This window comes from Rhinolophus sinicus, chromosome 15, assembly GCF_057876585.1.
Source record: "Rhinolophus sinicus isolate RSI-liver-muscle chromosome 15, RSI-T2T, whole genome shotgun sequence".
Taxonomy (NCBI): domain Eukaryota; kingdom Metazoa; phylum Chordata; class Mammalia; order Chiroptera; family Rhinolophidae; genus Rhinolophus; species Rhinolophus sinicus.
The window spans coordinates 5,414,835-5,424,259 of NC_142515.1; positions in this window are offsets into that span (position 1 = coordinate 5,414,835).

Below are 9,425 nucleotides of genomic sequence, written 5' to 3' on the forward strand. Positions count from 1 at the left end.
TTTTATGTTATATATATATTTTATCATAATCTCAAAAATTAGTTTACAAAAACTTAGTGAATTACATACTCTAAGTGGGTAAATTACATGGTATGTGAAGTGTATCTCAATAAAGCTATTTAAAAAATCACACAAAAACCTGCCTTTCTCCTGAATGGTTGTAAGCTCGGTGAAGGCAGAGGCCACATCTTTCCCACACTTGTACCCGAGTGCCTTTAGGAGGGCTGGCTCAGCAGGGCGCCAGTCAATGTGTGATGACTGAATCGGGATCACGTTAGCCACAGGGGTAGCTCAAATCCACCTACTAATTCTCTCTGGCTTCTATTGGAAACCACCTCTGTATAGTTATCTGGATCTCCATTTCAGTAATCTAGGCATTTTTTTTCTTTTACAATTTTTATGGTTAAAAACAAAACAGAAAACCTTTATGTCTCTACTTAAGAAGAAATCAAAACTCAACAAAACATCAAATAACCCAGTTAACAAATGGGGAAAGAACTCGACTAGCTATTTCTCCAAAGATGATATACAAATGGCTGGCCAGCATACGAACAGGTGCTCAAGATCACTCATCATGAGGGAAATGCCAATCAAAACCACAGTGAGACACCACCTTACACACATCAAGATGCTACCTATCAAAACGTCAACAAAATGGGGAGTGATCCAAGATGGCAGAGCAAATAAACACTGTGCCTGCTTCCTTCCACAAACACATTAAAATTACAGCTAAGTTATAGAACAGTCAACCTGGAGAACCATCTGAAGTCTAGCCGAACAGAAGTCCTATAACTGAAAATATGAAGAAGAAGCCATGTCGAGACTGGTAGGAGGGGAGGAGACACAGAACAGGCCCCACACCGGTGTGCGGCGGTTGAGACTCAGAAGGGTTATTTTGGCCACCTTGGCTCCTCCTGGAGGAGCAAGGGACCCAGCCCCCAACACCAGTCTCCCCAGCCTGGAGTACTGGTACTCAGAAGAGGAGCCCCCACAACGTCTGGCTGTGAAAATTAGGAAGGATTCCAACCGTTTGGGTGGGACAGAGGGCTGCAGGAAACACAGACGTCCTCATAAACAGCCAGAGCATAGACTCACTCGCTCGCAGGCACTCACCTTGGACTCCAGCGAAGGGATGGTGACTTGGGGGGCATCAGAAGCATACGGGGAGCAGACTGAGGTGTGTGGCTTCAGGGGGAAGACTGGAGGACAGTCCACATCTTCCTAGTGAGGAGTCTACCTTCCGTGCAGCTGGCAGGCAGACGCCATCTTTCCTGTGTTGAGCCCACCCCCTCTGGCCAAAGCTGAATCTGATTGGCCTGGTGAGCTCCACTGCTCTGCCCTGCTGACTCACTGGGACTATAGTCAACAATATTGTGATAGCTTGGTATGGTGTCAGATGGTTGTTTGAATTAACATGGTGATCACTGCTTTAGATATATAAATGTTGAATAACTATGGTATACCCCTGAAACTAATATAATATTGTATGTTAGCTATATCTTTAATAAAAATCTTTTAAAAAGAAAACAGGGTCTTGAAGAGAGATATTTGAGCACCCATGTTCATAGCAGCATTATTCACAATAGCCAAACAGTGGAAGCAACCCAAGTGTCCATCTGCAGATGAATGGATAAACAAAATATGGTATATCTATGCAATGGAATATTATTCAGCCATAGAAAGGAAGGAAATCCTGTCATATGCTACAACATGGGATAAACTTTGTGGACATTATGCTAAGTGAAATAAGCCAGTCACAAAAGGACAAATACTGTCTGGTTCCATTTATGTGAGGTCCCTAGAGTAGTCAACTTGATAGAGACAAAAAGCAGAATCGTAGTTTCCAGGGCCTGCAGCAGAGAGGAAAGAGAAGTTGTCTAATGGATATGGACAACTCGTTTTAGATTTACGAGATGAAAGATTTCTGGAGGTCTGTTTTACAATGTGGATATACTTAGCACTACTAAACTGTACACTTAAAAATGGTTAAGATGGTAACGTTCATGTTGTGTGGGTTTGTTTGTTTTTTTTTAACTTCAATTTAAAAAAATCAGCTGTAGATTGTAGAAGGTTGTTAATTGTTGAAGCTGAGTGATGTTCATTATGCTGTGCTATTTCAGGAAATGCTTGAAACTTTCGGTAATACAGTCATAAGAAAAGAACACAGCTCTCAAAGCAAACGCCACACTGAGGAAGAGCCATGGAGGGACTGGATTTTTGAAACCTCCAAAGGGATTAAGGATGTAGGAGCTGTAACGCCAGTGTGCTCATGGTCGCTTTGCACCATGCAGAGGGAGAGGCGAGCTCAGCACAGTCCTCAGACTCTGGACCACGTCTGCTAGGAACTTAGTCCCCAACAGCAGGCAGCACATTTTTACTTTGAAGGTTCCTCTGGCACACTATGATGATCTGAGCATCGTCCTAACTGTGAGCAACCCTTTACTAGAGAGATGCAGACATACTGATTGTAAGACATGTATTTCTGTTCTATTTTATTTACGTTCTCTGTGTTAGCTGAATAAACTCCTCTGCCTCCCTTCCTGGAATCAGCAGGATCAACAAGCTTCATGTCTTATTAAGCTTTTCAAACACTCCTTCCGTCCCCTAGCCAGAATATGCTGCTTTGTTACCATGGCTTCAGTCCCAATGCAGCTTCCAGGGATATTTGCCAAAACAGTTTTGGATTCATTTGTAATCCATCTCCTAACTTACATTCGAAGGATAATTGTTTGTGTAAAATATTAACCACGTTATTGTGCTTGTCGATGGCTACCTAGATGAGTTGGTAAATTATATATAAAGAACAATAAATAAAAATGTAACGATAAGCAAATGTGGACTATCGAAACAAATAGACTAGCTTTCATCCAGGATATTTCTACATCCTGCCAAAGTTTCCTGCCAGAGGAAAACTGAAGTGGCCACACATCTGGATGTTGTATTTACCTGCTGCTAAATGTCTGCACATTCGGACAGATCAGAGAGATGGATAGATTTCAGTGCTATGCACACAGATGTAGCTATAGACAATTCAAAGAAGACTGGACTTTGAAGATAATAAAGATGATGTTGAAGAGAAAGTTCTAGAAAAATCCAGGGGACATGGATATATGAGAGGACAAAACGCCAGAACGTAATGATTGGGTATCTAACATGTGCACATATCGTCACATAGGATAGAACTCAAAGCAGCATTCTCGGGCACAGGAGGGTTTAATTAAGATACCGTATAATTTACAGAGGACTTGCCTCACCTTATTTATTGAGGAGGAGGTAGGATGAGAAAATATGAGAAGAATTTCTAAGGGTAATGTTCCTCGCCACGTAGCCAGCTGACTGACCTCCCTTGACACTGGCTCATAAATTTCTAGCCCTTGAGTTCTGGGTCTGAAATACATACAAACAGCTCCCCAAAATAATAACAAAAACAAAGGGTGCGCCATTTCTTGTGGTATTTCATCGCTGAGGCTAGCCTTTGATCTTGGCAGCACGTTGAGAAATCAAGTTTCTGGGTGTTTTTTTTTCCACTTCAGCCATTTGTCAGCATCTGCCATAAAAATCTGACTTGTCCCTCTTGATCATTATCAGAGATCGCAGTTTCCTTTGATCTCCGTCTTCGTGTGTGACATTTGTGCATGGCTTCCCCATTTAATTGTCTGACTTTTGGTTGCTGTTTTAGTTTAAAAGTTCACAGTAGTGTTGTTTTGTTTTGTTTTGTTTTGTTTTTAACTCCTAATAACCTCCAGCCAGTCCTTCAGGTAAAGGATTCGATTTACCAGTCAATTAGGTTAGCAGTGTCTGCTTGAGTTTGTTTTGCATGTATATGAACTTCCTGAAATTTACAAGGAGAAACATCTCGTAGAAAAGTTCATTAAGTTGTCATGAGTCTCAGTTTGCCAGTATCTGTGTAGAAGTTATCGAGGCCGGTTTGCAAAGCGCAAACCTGTTTCCCACCACCCGGCCCAGTCTCTCCAGTTCAGCCCACGGTCCTCAGTTTACCCCCATGCACCTCCTTCCACTGACATTCAGAAAGTGGAGGATGAAGTAGAAAGCGGCAACAACAAGTGTGCGTGCTCTGTCAACCTTCTCCCTGTCCTGTTCGAACGTTGAGATCTGACTGACTCCTCTGTGAGTGGGGGGTCTCCAGAGCCCATCCCCCAGGAACGTGGCTTTTGGTGCAGATACCCACACTTTATTTGCTGTGAGTTAGAGCCAATTCTCAGTTGGAACTTTTAAATCACATGTATCAGGGAACAGAGATTGGCTTTTATTGGGGCAAACAACATGTGCTTTGGAAATATCTCTGTGCTATCTCTGTCCCTATTTCACATATAAGAAACTGAAGCTGAAGATATTAATAATTGATTTTCTTCCCTTCACTACACTTGGACTTTTGAAGACACTCCCTTTTTTTCTTCGTTCTCATGTACTACAGGCTCTTGTGGGCTCTCACAGCTCAGTGTGCACACTTGTGTTTTCATAGTCACGGTTAAGCTTCGCCCGTGTGACAGCAAATGGCTAATGAGCAAGTACTGGAAGGCTGTGGTCCTACCTGGAAATGAAGCTTGTGCTTCCCTTGACAACTAAACACTTGAGAACACACTTGAGGCCATGCACACTCAGACATGGCCGGCCAACAGGCCTGAGCTCCCTAGGGACAAAGGACCGCAATGGGCACGGCCGCTCTGGCCCTTCCAGTTCCTGGCATCCAGCTCAGCATCCTGAAGACATCCAAGAAGAGTGAAAGGCCACGGCGCCCTTGAGGATGGGTCCGCCTTCCATCCGCAGGGGCGGGGGTCTCTTCAAATCAGAATGTGTTTGTAAGGAGCAGCAGCTTTTGTGCCCATCAGCACCTTGGGCTGTCCCGGGGGCAGCTACCCTGGACACGTGCCGATTGATGACAGACTCACGCTTATGGCCATTGTGATGAATAAGGTGGGTGAACATTTGCGGGGTGTGTGTGTTTCCTGTTGGGGCTGGCAGGGTCATATCTTCACTCCCTTGTGTGAAGACATCAGGCACAGGGAGGGAATAAAGCAGGAGGGCCAGAGAAAAAGAGGAATGAGGAGGACAAAGGGAAGAGAGGGAAGGAAAAGGAAAAGAGAGATGAGAAGGGAAAAAGATGAAGAGAGGGAGGGATGAAAGGGAAGGAGGGGAAAGCAAAGGAGGGGAACTTTTCCTCTTTTCCCAGGAGGCGAAGGAAGCATTAAGGCCAGGAGGACATGATTATTTTATAAAACATCACAGAAGGTGAGGGAAAGCAAATAGCGGAAGAATGAGAGCAGCTCGTCTGGGATCCTGCACTGGAGAAGAGGCGCCACGGATCCATAATGAAAGAGCGAGACTGACAGGGAAAAGATGGGCCAGGCAGAAGCGCATAAACAGTAGCTCCGGCTTATTTGTAACTTTCATTTTTAGGTGAGGATGATTGGCACATGGATGGCTTGGATGAAGGCAGCCCCTGATCTTTAACTTGCAGGTCACATGAAGAAAACTTGGAGAAAACGCTCCGACATGGAGATGTCAGCGTGAGTGACAGCCGTGTGCGGCGCCGGGCACGGGCTGCCGCCTTGCCACGCGTCACTTCACAGAGATGATGACTGCCATTTGAACAGAAAGACATCCTCCCCGACCGGGGTCAGGAAACTGACAGGGCCCGCCCATTAATAGAAATAACTGTCATTTAAAATAAAACGCTCGGTGGAAAAGTCCAGAAATCTATTAGCTACCACGGGGCCTGCGACGGGGACACCCATGAATCACTGGCACTCAGTTATGTCGCAATGAGTGGGAGACAATTACCTCGGAGCAGTCTGTTCACGGCTTCTTCCCGCTGAACGTGCCGGCTCCTTCTCCTAATTTATTGCCCGCCTATGTCTTAGTGAGGAGCTTTCCCTGTGGGACACAGGGTGGGATTTCAATGGAAGGATGAATGACAACACAGTTTCAGATCTGACAACTTCTTATGGCAAAAATTCCTTGGTGATGGTTTTTGTGTTTGTTTGTTTGTTTGTTTGGTGAAGGTACTTCCCTGATAAAATCGTGAAGCCAGTCATGCTGACTGCTGAGAGGCTCAAGCCCAGGGCCTCCTTTGAACTTTCACGTGTCTTGTTTTTTGATGCAAATAATATGTTGCATTGAGACAGTTGGCTACTCAAGAGGATAATATGATATTTAGACAACTTTTCTTGAACATTCAAGTAGTTTCTTAATTAGATGGGCTTAAGCTACACAAAAACGACAACACTTGATGATAGGCTGGCAGGACATGGCTCTCGATGGCCCGTTCTTGGGTGTGTTGCTGTCTGGTTTGTGCTCAGACTGATGTGCTAGGAAACTGTCAATAAGGAACACCGGTGTCGTGCTGTCCATCGTCTCATCTGACACGATCTTTGGAACAATGATGAGTATTAAGGGAGCCCCATTTTACAAGGCGACGGCCGAGGTGCGGAATGGATAGGACTTACCTCAGACTCCAGTAAACAGAACAACCCTGAAAAGTGTTACAGCCATCACTTTACAGGGGAGGAAACGGAGGCTTAGGGGGTACGCAGCTGATAAAGAACAGGAATTTATCCAGAGTCGATCATTCTCCGAAGCCTACTGCCGCGAGCTTTCAGAGAAGACTGTATCAGCCTCCTGTTGCTGTGTAACAAATCCCCACAAAATTTTGACTTAAAACAACACACATTACCTCACAGTTCCGTAGGTAGAAGTCCGCTGGGCTTAGCTGGGCTGGGCTTACTGTCCCGTAAGACGGAAATCAAGGTGTCTGCTGGCCGGCCTCTTCTCTGGAGGCTCTGGGGAAGAATGTGCTCATTCAGATGTTGGCAGAATTCAGTTTCTGTGGTTGCAGGACTGAGGTCCCCACGCCCTTGCTGACCATTGGCCGGGGTCACTCTCAGCTCTTACAAGTCGCTCTCTAGGCCTTGCATGTGGCGTCTTCCATCTTGAAGGTCAACAATAATGCACTGAATTTCTTTTGTTCTTCAAACCTCGCTGATTTCTCTTCCTGCCACCCAGTCAGAGAATAGTCTCTGATTGTTAGGCCCATCTGGCTAAATGTCCCTGTTGTAAGGTGAACTGATGAATGACCTTAATTACAGCTGCAAAATCCCTCTGCCACCTCACGTACCACAATCACTTGAGTGACAGCACATCATATACACGGGAAGGGATCTCACGAGTGAGGGTCATCGTAGAATCCTGCCCAATACAGACTATGGGCTGGGGACTGCTGGCCCTTGGGAGCTCAGCAGTGCCCCCGTGGCTCAAGGAAACCCACTAACTCCTTCCTCCCAGGAGGTTGAAGCTGACCCTGGTTCTACTCAGGGTCCTCTTAGTTCCCAAGCAGTAAATGTGGCCAAAAGGAACGAGCACAGACCTACATACAGGTCTGCAGACCCACGTTCTCGTCCTGCCTCCGCCACTCACTCACTCGGGGACCCTGGGCAGGTGCATCACTGTGCTGTCTGTGGTGGGAGATGGCTTTAGAATCCAAACATGAATATCACTTAAGGTCCCAGCGTGCCAACGCTGTACCCGGCAGGGTGTGTGACTTAAGAAAGTAATGAGTCACGGCCCCTGCTTTTGAGGAGCTTACAGCCTTGAGCAGGAAAACAGCCCACCAGCCAGAGTCCATAGACCCAAATTCTCAAGGAGGCACTGTCCCCTCATTACCCACGCCCCTTGCTGCCACCCTCCTCCCCCAACAAGTGCTTCTGCATCTCTGAAGAATACACTCATTCTATGAACCGACTGCGTTGTACTTTATCACCTCGGCTCAGCGTATCCACTGTTTCTGTCACTCTCGTGGTCCAGGCGGCTGGAGCGGTCCTTCTGCGTTCCAGGTGTGGGCGGGCACAGGACACTTCCCCTGGATCTAATGGCCACAGAAGCCTGGGGATAACGGCAGGGGCTACAGTGTGAAGGAGGGAAGTTTTAAAACAGATCCAGGATTCACACTCTAAGAGAGTCCTCTGGCCATGCCCTTCCCAGGGGTCCTCTTCTGCTCTCTCTTTCCTTAGGTATCCATCCCAGCTGGCCAGCCTCGACAGGGCCATTGGCTCCTCCCAGGAGTGAGGGGACGGCTTTCATCATATTCCTCTAACCAGAGTCGAATCAAGACTGTGCCTCCTGCCAGTACGGAGGAGGCAGAAACCCACTCCCCGCTGACTGCTTTCCCTGGCAAGACGGAAGCCCTTGCCTGGCAGACAGCCTTGAGCATCAGCACATGCTCTTTGTTCTGTCATGTTGTGGCCGCAACCTCTCTCACCCAGAGCAGGCTGGGGCTCCACTTTGCATGACCACAAGGACGTTGAAATGTCCTTCCCACAGTCTTTTCCCAAGGACAAGGTTGCCTCTCCCTCTAGCTAAGGAGGAAACGGTGACCAACTTGAAAATTGCAGTTTCCCTCATTTGTAGCCATCAAGGTTTCAGACAATAAGTATCAGTGTGAGTTCAGCCTGAGACCACCCAGTTAGCCAACGGAAAATAAGACACGGGTGCCCTGAAGGAATGCCCCAGGCGAATTCCCTAGAAACAGACTCTGAGAGGCAGTGTACTGGGGAGTGGACCTGTGAGGCAGTAAGGACCGGGCCGAAGGAGAAGTGGGTCCACAATGCAGGTGCAGCACAGGGCCCAGCTAATCCCACAGGAGATCTGAAGCCAGGATGTGCCCAAATGGAAGGAATGGGCTGAGCTTGGTCTCCCTGCTATATCCAGTCCCTGAACGCTGGGTCCTCTGAAGGGTGTAACCTTGGCCGAGTTTACTCCCCGTGGCTGAACGCAATTGCCTGTGAGGGCTGCAGCTGTGAGCAGCTGGGTGCTGACTGCTTTCATCCTAAAGAGGGGAACTGGGCAGAATATCCCCGTATCCACTGCAAAGAGGCTCTAAGCAAGGGCTGACAGTTACAGAAAAAGGGGAAATGCGTTCCAAGAAGGCTTCCTGGAGAAGTAGCATCTGAGCAGCCTTTGGAGGACTGGTAGGATTCAGAGGAGGGCATCCTCACCTATGATGTGGGACCAGAACCCGTGCCCACCTGATAACATGCTGTGATTGCGGAGATGGCCAACAATTCCTCTGGAAAGCAGGAGGCGTGGCTGGTGAACACTGGGATGCCTGCAGCGCTAACAGGGCTCGACCCCCTGATCTTCTTCCCGTCAGAAAAATGCATGGGGAAATAAAACTAATGGAGAGGTTAATTAATGGTGCCTGCAGACTTTTTTTTTTAACTTCCTTCACTTTACTATGTCAATAATAACTCAAGAGTAGACTTCCCCCGGGATACTCCAAAGCGTAACTAATTGCAATAACACCAAACATGTTTCCCCACTCCCCGTCCTCTCCAATTTGGAAGATGACTTTGCCCTTTTCCAGATACACGATGCAAAATGGGTGAATGCATGTGAACATATTTCTATAG